This window comes from Myotis lucifugus, unplaced genomic scaffold (assembly GCF_000147115.1).
Source record: "Myotis lucifugus unplaced genomic scaffold, Myoluc2.0 scaffold_16, whole genome shotgun sequence".
NCBI lineage: Eukaryota > Metazoa > Chordata > Mammalia > Chiroptera > Vespertilionidae > Myotis > Myotis lucifugus.
In genome coordinates, this window is record NW_005871064.1 from 11,051,749 (window position 1) to 11,064,427 (window position 12,679).

The window sequence follows — 12,679 nt, forward strand, 5'->3', positions numbered from 1 at the left end:
TAAATGTTAAATGAATCCAGGAGCGAATAATTTCCTTATGTAATACTTCCACTAATACCTTGCATCAATGTAGCCAACTTTATTGTTGGTGCTCCCTGGCGCTTCAGGGTAATGGAGAAGACCCTGTGCTGCTCGACCTGTGAACACATTTTCTGTGGAGGCTGGGACAGGTTTTCATATTCCCATTTTGCAGAGGAGGAAACTGAGGCATAGGACGTTCAAGTGACTCGTCTGAAGTCCAGAGTAAGGGCATCATTGTGTCAAGTTCAAAAGCTCTTCCTCTAAGTAACGGCGGAAGTGAGGGGACTGGCCTTTCCTCATTAGCATTCTTTCCAAACAGGTGTAGAGACCTTACCAATGGGCCATCCTATTAAATGCCACAGCCAGGAGCTCCCAGCCTGCGCTTCCCCTGTGGGCCTCCGTCCTGCTTTGGAAAGCAGCTGTGAGCCTCGAGTTCCGAGAGCAAGGGGAAAAACGCATTAGGTTCTCTAATATGATAATAACATAAAAGAAATATATGGTGCCCCAGAGGGAGAGAATTACAAATGGATGAAAGGTGCTTCTGTGATGGAGAGGCTTTTGTTACAGGATATAAAAGTGAATCGCAGGAAAGAGTGCAAATAGAACCTGCAGCACACGGAAGGCAATGGGCCTGTTTCACTGGCGCGTGCACTGCAGGGCGGTGCCTTTTTTTTTGTTGATTCTCACCCGAGGATATTTTTCCATTGATTTTTAGGGAGAGTGGAAGTGAGAGGGAAAGGCAGAGAGAAACATCGATGTGAGAGAAACACATCGATTGGTTGCCTCGTGCACGTGCCCTGTCTAGGGCCCGGCTGGGAAGGAGCCTGCAACCGAGGTACGTTCCTTGAGCAGAATCAAACTTGGGACACTCTATCCACTGAGCCAAACTGGCTAGGGCGGGCGATGCCACTTTTAACATTTCCTGCCTTGTCAACTTCCAGGCAGCCCCATAGCCTCTTGCCTGCTCGCCAGTCTTCAGGACCCTCTGGAGCGTCCAGTGAACGGGAGTGCCTTTGGCCGGGTCGTTGCTGCCTTTACTTCTCCATCTCCCGAAAGGTTCTTGGTTGTTCCCTGAAGTCAGACCCTGGCAGGCAGAGATGGGTGATGGCTGAGGCTTGCTTCTCAGTGTTCCCTCCACCGAGACTGCTGTGCCTGCTGTGCCAGGACGGTCTGTGTGCTTGGCTGAGGGCATGCGAGGAGCAGCCCTGGTGAGGGACAGCGAGGGATCGGAAGCTCAGCTCCCAGGGAACCCAGACCTTGTGGACACAGGTCAGGCTCCTTCAGGGCCTCTGGTCTCTGGCACAGCCCCTTTCCCTCCCGAACTCCCAGGCAGGCGTCATGAGTACTCCCCGAAGGGGAGCACCTAGAGGCCTGCACCCCAGATACACACTCCATGGTGGGGTTCGGCACACTGCCCTCTACTGCAGGCCTCGGTCTGCCTTGCTTGCTCCATCCCAGCCCTGCCCAGTGGGAAGCTCCCAGGATGCTCCCAGCAGCCCATTTCTGCCCTGAAACCCAGCTGCGCTTGGCCAAGGCCACTGGCCATTCAGGAAGTAAATCCTCCTTTTGTTTCTCCCAAGTCTTACCCCTTCCAGACTTCTCTGTCCTCAAAGAGGCTCCTAACAGTCTCCACCTGGTACAGATGCTCTTTGGCTTAATTACTGAGCCTCTTTGTTGTTGTTGTTGTTAATCCTCACCTGAGGATATTTTTTCCATTGGTTTTTTAGAAAGAGTGGAGGGACGGGGGGAGACACAGAGAGAGAAACACTGATGTGGGAGAGACACAGTGATTGGTTGCCTCCTGCATGTACCCCCGACTAGGGCCTGGGATCAAACCTTGACTGGGAATCGAACCTGTGAGCCTTCGGTGTGTGGGCTGACACTCCAGCCACTGAGCCAGACTGGCCAGGGCCTGAGCAGCTTTTCTCCTTTGTCCTCAGACCGTGGCTCTCCTGTCCTGCAGGTAAGCTTGGAATTTTATTCTAAGCTTTTTTTTTTCTGATTCCCATTCTCTTTACTCCGGCCTGTTGTTGGCACAAACAAGCCAGGCCGCCCATCTCAGTGTGGGCATGGAGGAGACGATGGGTTCCCCCAGGACCAGGAGGGATGGGGTTGGGGTGGAAGGCCCCAGGGCGTGAGGGGGACAGGAGGCTTGTCTTGTCCTCCTCACTGTCCTGGACTCGCCTTGCAGCCTGGCTGGCCCTACCTCCTCTGGGACCCACCTCTCCCTTCTGCTCAGGGGATGCAGACCACCCATGCCTGTCCCTCTGCTGATCCAACCAAATGACTCATGTGGGCCAGTCTTCTGACTGGAGGATAAAAGGCCCGGCCCTCAGCACCTAGACTAGAGGATGTGCCGCATTGCACAGGTGCGGGAGGGTTCCTAGGGGCTGAGGCTTGGCCCCTGCCTGGCCTACACCTGCTGGTTCCTCAAAATACACCACAGGGAGCCACACATGTTCACATCAAACGTGCTGATAAGAGCCCTGGCTGGTTTGGCTCAGTGGATAGAGCGTCGGCCTGGGGACTGAAGGGTCCCAGGTTTGATTCCGCCCGCTTGTGCAGGAGGCAACCGATCTGTGTTTCTCTCACATTGATGTTTCTCTCTGTTTTTCCCTCTCTTCTGCTCCCTCTAAATATCAATGGAAAAATATCCTCGAGTGAGGATTAACATCAACACAATAACAAAAAAGTGCTGATAACAGTGGGATACCTTCACTCTCTTCAACCAGAACTCAGTGCTGATTTTCAAAGGTGAGATCATCGTGTGCAGACTTCCTTCTGAGTTTAGACAGAGCTGGCCCTCTGAGCCTGGCTGCCCGGGGACACAGACACCATCGGGCGTTCTAAGCCGAGGTCCCGGGGAGCGGGGCCTCTCCCAACAGCCAGCAGCGGCCACTGCCCAGTGGCTCTGTGACAGGTTCTCCTTCCTCAGAGGTCTTGTCCTTGGCCCCTCGAATGCAACTGAGACAGTAAAGCCCAGAAGCCCTAGAAAGCGCTTACATAAGCTAGAGGCTGCCACCCACGTGCTCCGAGCTACTGGAGGGCAGGATCCCTGGAGCCAGAGCTTCCTGGGGGACGTGAGCAGAGAGCAGAGTGAGCCTTCCCAGTGCTCAGGGGTGTGCGGAGAGGAGCCCCCCGCTGGTGCAGCCACAGGCCAGTGTTCTGCTCCGCGCAATCACATGCGGTTTTATTTAACACACCAGGGGCAGAAAACAAGGCATTAATCCTTTTTGTCTCTACCGCCATCCGCTGATTTGTTCTCACCCTTGCAATATTGATGCGATTGCTCGTTCTCCCGCCTCCCTTCTCTCCCTCCGGTGGCAGGTGTCACAGGTCGGTGCCCATCTTCCTTCAGATCTTCCTCCTGGCGAAGTTTTTCACAGCAGCGCGCCTGCTCTGCATGTTCTAGCCCCCTTGTTCTGCTCTCCTTTTCTCCCAAGCCTTTCTCTCCTTCCATCGTATCTTCGCCTTTTCATCCATATTTAATCTGTCTGTCTCCCCTAGAATGTGACCTTTATAAGGATGGGGGTGTCTGTCTGCCTTGCTCCTGCTGTACCCTCCATCTAGACCAGTGGTTCTCAACCTTCCTAATGCCGCGACCCTTTAATACAGTTCCTCATGTTGTGGTGACCCCCAACCATAAAATTATTTTCGTTGCTACTTCATAACTGTAATTTTGCTACTGTTATGAATCCTAATGTAAATATCTGATATGCAGGATGTATTTTCATTTACAAATTGAACATAATTAAAGCACAGTGATTAATCACAAAAACAATACGTAATTATATATGTGTTTTCCGATGGTCTTAGGCGACCCCTGTGAAAGGGTCGTTCGACCCCCAAAAGGGTCTCGACCCACAGGTTGAGAACCGCTGTTCTAGAAGCTACTGCGGTAATATTCCCTGAATGGATGCTTTCACTTAACTAATGAGAAGCCCAGAGGCGGGAGGGCAGGGCTAGTGTGAGGCCCATCAAGGACACGGGCTCCTTCCTCCTCATGCTCACAAGACAGCTTCCAGGCAGCGCATTTACATTCAGGGCAGAGAGAGGTGCAGGCCAAAGGCTCAGATTCATGGGCTCACTGTTGTCAGCCCCCATGACAACAGAAAAAGAAGAGCTTAAATCTGTCATGGTTACAACTGTGTCACAGGCCACCAGCCGCAAGGAATGCTGGGACACGGCCCTTGGAAACCCATCAGGCTCTGCTGGAGAGGAAGAGGCAGGGACAGAAGTGGGATGGCAGCCAGCAGGGCCCGAGCCGCCCTGGGCCTTCTCTTGCTTCCCCACAACCTGCTGTGGTCCTGGGTAAGGATCCCCTGACTTGCGAAAGGAGCCTGAGGGGGAAATTACCTCATTTGGGGGATGCGTGCCTCCCAGGCATTGCACACGCTGGGATACAATGGTGGGTAAGTATCCAGGTCACCTGGGAAGAACCCTTGTAAATCTTTTCAAACATTTAGGCAAGAGAATGTTTCCCCTTTTCAAACCTGTTCAATTTTCAGTTTCTGTACACATGTGGGCACGATACAGGTATACCTCATTTTATTGTGCTTCGCTTTATTGCACTTTGCAGATGTTGCCTTTTAACAAATTGAAGGCAAGGCCCTTCGCCAGCTAAAAAGTTTCACCTGGCTTTCTTGTGGTGGGTCGGGAAGGGGACCTGCACCACCTCTGAGCTAAGCCTGTAGGGTTGTCCCTCTTCTACCTCCTACTTGGTGAGTCCGTGGAAGTCTTGTCTTCTTTCATTGGTAAAAAGCCATGTGATATTTAATTTCTACACTTTGACTTAGTGTCTCATCTGTACGCACAGTCTGCCACTTTCTCCAAAGACGGGCTGAACAAGATTCTTTTTCTTCTTCTTTTTTTTTTTTTTATTGTGGGCTGAACAAGATTGATGGGAGGGAGAAGTCAGTCCTGAAGCCCATGATTTCGCGACAGGCCGAGCCCAGCAGGATTCTGGAGGAGACATTTCAGTAGCTCCCCTTTTCTTTCTGTTTGTTGGTTTGTTTATTCTGGACTGACCTCATTTTATTTTGTAAGAAAACCAGAAATGACCCACTGAAAAGAATCTACATGAAATGATATGTACGAGTTTTTGAATAAAAATCAGCCACAAACAAGCAATAAATCCTCCATAGGCCAATAGGAAATGGATAGCAATAATGTGTTTCCTGCCTCACTCCCAAAGTACAGATATTTCTTACAATTCAGGGCAATTCATTGTGCTAGTCTGGCATTTATGAAATCCTCATCAGAGTATTAGAGTAGGAACCCATTTCCTAGGAGGTATTATTGCATTAAACTGTAATTAGTGGCTTGTAAACAGCCGTCGTTCATTTTTAATATTAAAGGCATGTGGACTGTCTGGGCACTTCCAGCAGGCCCGGCAGCTCACCTGGGCACGGGGTACACCCGCTGCTGGGGCAGGGTGGCCCCAGGACAGCCCAGTCCCAGCACCCCACCCCAATGCCAGCCTCTGTTGCTTTTCAGATTGCTGGTCCAGATCCTCAGCACGTCGGATTCCCCAAGCCGAACCGGGCGCCCACCTGGAAGCGGGGTAGGCGCCCCCAGGCCAGGCTCACCTTGACACGGTGTGAGACCTCGGGCTACAACACGGGACCCGGGCGCTGCTCCGACCCCTCGTGTCTTGTGTTGCAGCCGGAGGGACGCAGGTCCGCAGCAGAGCCTGCTCCTTCGCCCGGAATCGACGACCGCAGGGACAGCGCGACAGCCCGGCGGGGTACAAGGTGGGTGCAGTGCCCCAGGAGTGGGCGTGAGCAGCCTGCCACTTGGGCTTTTCTTGGGGTGCGATCAGTCTCGGTGCAGGGGTCCGCTGCACCCCTAGTCCGCTCTGAGGATGCTCTCTATTCCTCACCCCCTCTGCTCCCAGATCAGGAGACTAAGGCTCCACAGTGCGTCTTGAAATGCAGCAAGGAAGGCAGTTGCTCCCCAAACACTTCTCCCACCATTGGTGACTACAAGCATTGCACTTTTAGCCGCTGTCTATTACAGTGTATTTTCTGCAATCACTACAGGCATCAGCTGGGTTTCCTTGATCCAATTACTTTCCAATGTGACAGGGACTCAGAGGGAAACGAAATCAGATGTGAATTTCAACAGGGAAGCAGTTCCAAAGGAGGGCCTGACACTGGAGGTGGGAGGCCTCAGAGGCAAGCTGCCTCCCCGATTCCTCAGTCAGGCCACTGGGCGGAGCTGGGGACACGGCACGCTGGGTGACCCCTGCCTTCACAGCTGGGATCTGTGGGTCACATTTGCAAAGCGTGTGCCACCTGGCAGTGTCCTTCTGCCAGACCCGGGTCGATCTCCTGGCCCCATCACCACCCAGGGGTGACGCCACACCTGCCCTGGGTGGTTTTATTCCCTCACTTTTCACCTGCCTCACGGTGCTCACAGACCCTCCTCTCTTGGAAGGGATTTACTAGATTTTAAATATAATCAGCTTAGCGTTTTCCCTCTTTTTGGACGATTTGGAGGGGAGTAGAATAAAATGAAATTTATACCAACCTTTAAACGGAAATGATGGGGAAGCAGGTATTGAGGGGTTTGAGATGAAGGGATGGTCTGCAGCTGGTACTGGGATTCTTAGGCAATTGTCTTTATTTAGGAAAATACCCCTCGATGGAAAGTGAGATCCTGGAGGTGTGGTTTGGCAGATATCACGGAATCAATAGAAACATCTAGATTGGTTTTGATTAGAAATGAATACTAACTTTGGGGTAGGGGAGAACAGAAAGGAAAGGGAGAGAGAAGAGGATGGGTCAAAATGGCGGGGGTTTTATCTGCAATTCGAAGTTGTGTTGCTGAAAAAGAACCATCCTGTCTCCCCCAGCATTCGCTGAAGTCTGTCCTACCTACACAGGCCTGTGTGAACCGGGTTCTGTGGGCTTCTTGGTTTTGGAGGAACTTGGTGGAAGGGGCCGAGTGTCTCATTAACAGCACAGGTGGCCTGATGATTCATAAACCAAACTAATTTAGGAGAAATCATGGTGGAGAGATGTGGGGTTAACTCAGCTGGGTCAACTCAGCTGGGCTGTAGTGCCAAATATTTGGTCAAACTATTCTGGATGTTTCTGTGTCTTTTTGGATGAGATTAACATTCACAAATAAGGAGGAAAGCTTGCAAAGAGGTTATCTCCAAGGATGTTTATCGCAGCATTGTTTATAATACCAGAAGGGGGAAGCAACCCAAATGCCTATCAATAGATGACTGATTAAATAAATATCACGAGTTCTGTACAATAGAATGCTCTACAGACAACATCTTTATATTTAAGGGCATAGGAAATGTGTTCATCAGGTATTAACTGAGAAAGAGTTACTAAAGAGAGTATATAATATGATTCACTTTATATTAACAAAAATGTTAGATTGTATAGAAAAAGTCCTTATGTATGTGTGTGTGTATATATATATATGTATCTATTTAATCTATCTAATATCTATATCTATCTAATATATATGTATATATATTAGGTAACACTAGAATTAGGACAATGAATAATTTTTGTTTTATTTTTTGTACTTGCATTGAGCATCCTCAACATCATCCATCATGTTCAATGATTTACTAGTAGGACTCACAAGATTCAGAAAAGCTGTTATACTCACAGTTATAGTTTATTACAGCAAAAGGATACATATTAATATCAGCCAAGGGAAAGGGCACATAAGAGAGTCCAGGACAAACAAGGACAAGCTCCCATTCGTCCTTGCCGAGTGGAGTCACAGAGACAGAAGTTAATTCTTCCAGCCACATGTGTAACCACACACGTGAAGTGCTGCCAACCAGGGAAGCTCATAACTGGCGAAGCTCACTGAGCCTCGGTGTCCACAGGTCAGTCACGTAGGTATGTAGACCCCACAATCCAGAGTTCAAACAGAGACAGTGTGGCCCGAAGCTTCAGGCATACTTACAAGCAGCGTTCCCCCTAAATCACGTTGTTAGCAGACTCTCTGGTGTCTATCAGGCGTACAAAGACACTCGGCAGGCAGGACACTCCAAAGGCTCAGAGGTCCTCTCCAAGGCTTGGGCCAAGGGCAAGTCCTGAAGGTCTTGCAAAGGTGCAGGTTCAAGCAGCCCACGCCTACTGAGGTACCTCTTTACTGCACGATGCTTTTCTTATTTTCAATGCTCTGCAATAAGCACATGTTGCTCTTATTGTCACAAATAGTAGTGAAACGATTTCCATTTGCAGAAAGTGGAATGCATCAGCAATGTTTGTGTGTTCTCATCCTAACATCCTTAGACAGCATCAATGCAAAATGACAACTTTCCCAGCTGCCAGAGGGGACAGACCCCTCAGTAACTGTAGGTGAAATACATCCTTAAGAAGTAACTTCTTGCCAGGAATTCTCTGAACTTTATAAAGAGTCTCATGGATTTATATACCAGAGAAGGCCAGGCGCCGACTTTCTTACTTCATGTTGAAGAGGAAAATCTCTGTCCAATGATCTGACGGTCAGAGCAGCTGGATAAGAAGGCACCTGGGAGAAGTATTTGTCACCCCAGCCACTTGAGATTCAAATAATTGCAAATCATTTCGTTCTGGCGCCTGTGTTGAGAATTAAGGAGAGAGGATTTCAGAAGTCTGGCCTGCTCCGAGGCTGTTACGCTCTGCTGTTCAGTTGCAGACAGTTCCCATCCTAGATTCAAAGACCAGCCATAGGAAAGATACGTTGCTCTCTCCCCACTTCAGTCACTGCTGTGCTGCCTTTCTTGGCTAGCAAAAAGTAAAAGTAGGAACTGCTTGCTTTCTGTATGCCACGTCCTGTGCCAAATGCTCAGATTACACTCACTCTTCACAACAACTCTGTGGGCTGTAAAATATCATCTCCACTTTATAGATAAGGGACCCCAGGGTCAGTACAAGCCTCCGTGCAGTGACAATGGCATAAAATGAAAAAGGGGCCTCTCCGTGGTGACATTTGAATGAACGCCAGTAAAGCCACACAGTTCAAAATCCTCACAGCCCGGCAGGGGTGGCGGCATCTGAAAGCCATCTTGACGCCCAACCATCACATGTTGCGACATCACGGGGGAGGCATAAATATATTAACATTTTAGGAGAAAAATCTTTCTCTCTCAATTAGAGCAAATGGCACAACCTGAAGAAAAATTCTTAAGAAAAAAGAGAGAAAATCACTGAGTATTCAGCCCAAAGTTGACAGTGCTCCCATAACATTTGGAATTTAGATTTGATTGCGAGTTAAGTTGCAAGGGGTGACAAATTCTGAACAAGTAGCTTGAAATGAAGTAAACAGTTGTTTCATCCTACTCCTCAGCAGTTAATTATAGCAAGAACTCTGCTTCCTGGGAAGTATTGTTATAATAAATTATAATTAGTGGTTTGAAGCCGATCCTTTTTTTCTTTAAAAAAAAAAAGCTGTGAGTACCAGAGTAAAAAGCTTTGTTGGAGCTGTTCTGTTTGCATTAGAAAAGCGCTACAGTAGAAAATTGGTTATTCTTTTGGCGGCTGAGAAAAGCTGTCAGTCAAGACCGTGAGTCAAGAGCCCCGCATATTATTCAAACAGGAAAGAATGAACCCTGTAGGATGTTCAGGTGTGGAGAGGCCCTCTGAGCCTTGGAGAACGTTCTGCGTTGCTTAACGTCGGATGCTAATTGATGGATCTCTGCTGATTGCTGTTGGTGTTAAAGCTGCATTCAGATTAGGCTTTCTCTGCCTCGGAAAATGTGGCAATTAAAAAGCGCTTTAATAGAACCACGAATGGGCCCAGGAGCGGCACGGATGGCTCCGTGAGCTCATCCAAAATGACGGCAGATGTGGGCTGGTGAGGTGCTCCGGGTGTTAGACAAACAGCTCCACGCTCCGATTTTTAAGCAAAGGCGCAGCGCCTCGTTTGACAGCGGAGAGCTTCCCCCACTCCGATCCTGTTGCCTCCCAACCCTGCCTTTTCTTTCTCCATTGCCTTTCTTTCTCCCTTTGCTCTGGCAGCTCCCTTCTATTGCTGTCAGGGCCCTGGGTTCTAGTTAAAGTGATGGAAACTGTGTGTCTGTCGTCTCTGCGAGAGCCTCACCACATCCAGTTATTTCTAGAACTGCTGGGACAGGGGCAGAGCAGGTGGGGAGGGCTGGACATGGCGAGGCTCTGTGCCCCCAGAGGCTGACTTCTGTTGGCTGCATCAGCTGGGGGTTCTTGCCCCTGGATTCTGATGGGAACCGCCCGTGGGAGGCACCAGCGATAGATCAGAGGGTGCTAAGGGGAAGAGGTGGGGACATCCACTCTCCACCCCTGCACCCAGCCCTGCACAGCCCTCATCAGCAGACCCTTTCCTGCAGCTCTCCCGGGTTCCAGCCACAGCTCCCTCCCTTCCCCTTCCAGGCTTAGGGTTTAATGACTTTTTCTATATCCCTCGGTGCTTCTCCCCGCTTCTCAGCCCCCTTCACTGCACCCTCCCTCTGTAAATAGTCCCTTCTTTAAACTCGCTTCAGTGACCCTTTTGAGCGGCTGGGACCCTAACTGACACATGCAGCAAGGTAGGTCCTTTCTGCAGAGGGGACGCAGGCGAGCATCAGGTCGCGTGATGGTGTGGGAGAGCCGCGCGTCCCCTGGGCGGTCAGGGAGCTGTCCTCTTCCCTGCCCTGCTTAGGTTCCAGCGAACCTGTCACCCAGTCGCATTCCCAGGTGCCCAGTCTAGTAGGCTGTGGGGTCACGATCTTGGAAAAGTCGGAAGGAACCAACATTTGGGTAAAGGCTCCTGCTGCAGCCGTTCCTTCATGCTTTCCTGCCAGGGCGCTCACCAGACCTCGGTTCTCCTGCTTCCTCTTCAGTCCTTATCTCTGTTCCATTCTATCACCATCAAAATGGCTCTGCTGCGATTGCTTTCTTAAAGTCACCAAGTCCCAGGTCCCAGATTCAGGTAAAACGGGCTCCTCAAAGCTCATCTTCTCTCCCCCTCCTGGTGCTCTGGATAACATGTCCTGCACCCTGGCCTGCTATCTGTGTGTGTGTGCACATAAGTGTGTGCATACCTCTTGTCTATGTAAAGACATGTATCATACATGGTCTCTGTGCTGTTTTTACTTCCTCTGGGGCACAGGAAGGGCCCAGCACAGGTCCTCAAACACAGTAAGAGCCTCACTCAGTGTCAGCTGAGCTCTGTGTTAGGCAAAATAATGGGCCCCCAAAGATGTGCTCATTCTAATCCCAGGTACCTGTGAATACGTTATGTTATACGGCAAAGGAGAGCTAAGGTTGATGGAATTAAGGTGGCAAATTAACTGACCTTCACATTGGGAGAGTGTTGTGAATTATCCTAGCGGGCCCTGGGTAATCACAGGGGTCCTTCAGAGTGGAAGAGAAGGTCAGAGCGATGTGATATAAGAAGGCATCAACTTCTCACTGACTTTGAAGATGGGGAAGGTGGGATACAAGCCAAGGGCTGCAGCAGCCTCTGGAAGGAAACGGTGTTCCCTGGAGCTCCCAGGGGGAACCCAGCCCTGCTGACACCTTGACTCTGACCCAGGGAGGCCTGCGTGAGCCTCACAGCTCACAGCTGTGAGGTAACCAATCTGTATGAAGTCACTGGGTTTGTGATGATCTGTTATAGTAGCAACAGAAACTAAGACAAGCTCCATGCAGATCTACCCGCAGGACAGGACCTAGTGGTGGAGCTAGAATCAGAATGACTCAGTGGTGGGCTGGGGTTAGGGTGGGCTGTCCCTTGTGCAGCAGTGGGACTCAGCTTACCCAGGGTTATGGCCAGAAAGCCAAAGGGCACACAGGTTGGAGGTCCTTAGAGACGCACAGGACAGGGGTTTAAATCCCTCACCCTAACTATTCAGCCTGAGGGGGCATCATGGTGGGTAAAATGTGGTCTCTGTGTGTGTGTGTGTATGTGTGTGTGTGTGGTAGGGTGAGTGCCTGGTATGGTATGGGAATTATATTTTAATAAAGCTGTTATACAAATATACAAAGATATGTAGAGAGAAATTGATAAAATGCAGATAAACAACAATTGTGGTGCAGTTCAGTCACGTGTGCACAGTAGATTATCCTGTGGCGCATTGGAAAGGCCCACCGATGTTCACTAGCGCCGGGTGGGGCTGGCCTCTGCCGCTGTGATATAGCTCCCCTGGTGCAGCGAGCAGGCCCTGCGTCCAGTCCCAGAGTCTCAGACCGACTCACTCGGGGCCTGGGAGAGCCCCTCTACCTCTCCAGGCGTCAGTGTCTTCACCTGTAAAATGGGAAGGAAAGGCCGTGTGATCACCAGGAACCTCCTGCTCTGACATCCCTCGAAGCCCTGGGTTTCCTCGCTGCGCTGTTGCTGTGAACTCCGCGACCCTGACAGTCCTGGCACCTCCTCCCAGGCGGGCTTTAGGGTCTCATCCACTCAGCAGCAGGCGCCTGAACGGTGGCTCTGCAAAGAGAAGGGACAGGGTGTGGTGGCTGTGCAAAGAGAAGGGACAGGGTGTATGTTGGTTTTACTCTGCGGAGGCCACTGCCAATCCGGACCTGTGTTTGTTTTGGTTTTTAAGAAATATATTTTTCCCTGGCTGGTTTGGCTCAGTGGATAGAGCATCAGCCTGTGGACTGAAGGGTCCCAAGTTTGATTCCAGTCAAGGGCACATGTCCGGGTTGCAGGCTCAATCCCCAGTAGGGGGTGTGCAGAG

At 50.3% G+C, this 12,679-nt stretch overlaps 1 long non-coding RNA gene across 1 annotated transcript; it reads left to right on the forward strand.

Moving 5' to 3' along the window:
• The first annotated feature begins 1,528 nt into the window (after nt 1-1,528).
• Nucleotides 1,529-4,211, forward strand: LOC106696447. Its single transcript, XR_002828303.1, has 4 exons — nt 1,529-1,574; nt 1,962-1,984; nt 2,727-2,775; nt 4,178-4,211. It is a non-coding gene; the product is annotated as an uncharacterized LOC106696447 (long non-coding RNA).
• The last annotated feature ends 8,468 nt before the right edge of the window (nt 4,212-12,679 follow it).